Raw genomic sequence first — 1981 nt, 5'->3', positions numbered from 1 at the left:
ATACAAAATTAAAAGGCGGAGGTTGCGTCAGCTGCAAAAAAAAATAAAAGAAAATCATTCTCGTGTTGAGGTTATAATTGCTCAAAAGGGCGATCATTTTGAGTGATAAATGATTTTGTTGTAATAAATGGTACATTAACATTATATCTGTCTACTACCATTATTTTAGTATTTATAACCAGTTTTATGCCTCGTAAAAGTTGTCTCAACTTATTTACAAGACGCTGAATATTCTATATCTTTTCTAACTTGAAATATTTTCTGGCATACAAGTTGAATTTTTCAGACCAAAATCTACAGCCAAAGAGGTAGGTTGACTTTTACACCAAGGCAACTTTGAAGAACCAAAACTTCCCTGTGAAAAGCAGCTGGACTTGGAAAGATAATGAGTTTTGAATGTTTACTCTAGATATTTACACTATATACGTGTACGACATGTACGTCGGAAAATAGAATAATATTTTTGAAGTACATTTGTCTTTGTCTACAACATCAAACACGTTCCACATATATTTTCAAATTATATTTCTCTTTATTATTGTCAGTTCATGGAGAGGTAGTTTCTGGTTTGTGTTAAATAAGGTTTTGTTTTGTTTGTATCGATGAATTGTTGCCTTTTTGACGTCAGTTGTTATGACAGGTTTATCAGTAAGACTCGAGAGAAAGAGAAAGACAGAGTAATTTAAGTGCGATCTTTTAATGTTACTGTAATATTTTTGATTGAGGTGAAAGTTTGTGCCAAGATTCAGCAACGAAACTTTCATCAGAGCTGAGAGCGGAATGTGGAGAGCTAAGGAATTTGTCTTTTTATGGCTGCGTGGTTATAGAAGCTCACTTTGCAACCATGTAATTTCAGATCAGTTTTATAGCGTGGCACTTTAGCAAGTCTCCATCCCTATAGCCTCAGGCTGAACAATGCCATGTGAGGGCATTTCGTAGACGGAAACGGAAGCTGTGTGGAAGGACGCTGCTTGTGTGTGTGTGTATTCGTTTTTCATACACTTCCCATTTGACAATCAGTGTTGTTTTCTTCATGTTCCCGTAACCTAATGGTTCGGCAAAAGAGACCGATAGCAGAATTACTAGATTAAAAAGAAACGGGAAAACATAAGTACCAGGGTCAAGCTGTTCGATTAAAACCCTCCGTGGCGGTTTCTCCAGCATGGCCGCAGTTTAATGACTGAAACAAGTAAAAGATTAAAAATCAAATATTTTACTAATATAGACTAGAACATGTGTGTGTTTCTGTTTCTCACCCACCACTACTTGACAACCGGTGATGGTGTATTTACGTCCCTATAACTTAGCGATTCGGCACAGGCGACCAGGCTTAAAAAGAAGTGCTCCAGGCGGCACTTTTAAAGGGCACCACTTTTGGGCCAGCTGTAGACAGCATGTTTTTTTTATGTGGGGTGCAGGGGCCACAAATGGAAGGGCCGCCTCGGGCGGCAAACACTCTAGCTAAGCTAGTCCTGTTAAGCTTCCATATATTCTTTTCTACTCTAGGCATATATATACAAATTTGAGGGGAGAGTGCCAGTCGATTAGATCGACCCAAGTGAGTAACTAGTACTTAATTTATCGACCCCGAAAGGATGAACGGCGGATCTTTTTTAAAACGGGGGCCACATTTTTCATTAACGAAACACTTTAAAACTTGGAACAGTGGTAGAATGTGTCATATAAAACATCTTTTTCTCTTAGTCTTCTTAAAAAAAAAGAAATCCATAAGTTATTCCATGTTAAAGTTGTCGTATTTCTGTAATTTCAACCAATCACTGACGTCCATTCAGCCGATATACATTAAGTGCCGACTACATAAACAAACGATTCTGAAACAATTAACCCTAACCCTAACCCTAACCCTAGGGTTAGGGTTAGGGTTAGGGTTAGGGTTAAAGCAAATTTAAAATGAAAAAAGCAAATAAAACGAAGGTATGGAGATTAAATACGCTTTACATCGCTTAATCAGCCAAAGGAG

Source organism: Octopus bimaculoides, chromosome 6 (assembly GCF_001194135.2).
Source record: "Octopus bimaculoides isolate UCB-OBI-ISO-001 chromosome 6, ASM119413v2, whole genome shotgun sequence".
NCBI classification, from domain to species: domain Eukaryota; kingdom Metazoa; phylum Mollusca; class Cephalopoda; order Octopoda; family Octopodidae; genus Octopus; species Octopus bimaculoides.
The sequence above is the reverse complement of the archived record's forward strand: the minus strand, read 5'-3'. Positions refer to the sequence as shown.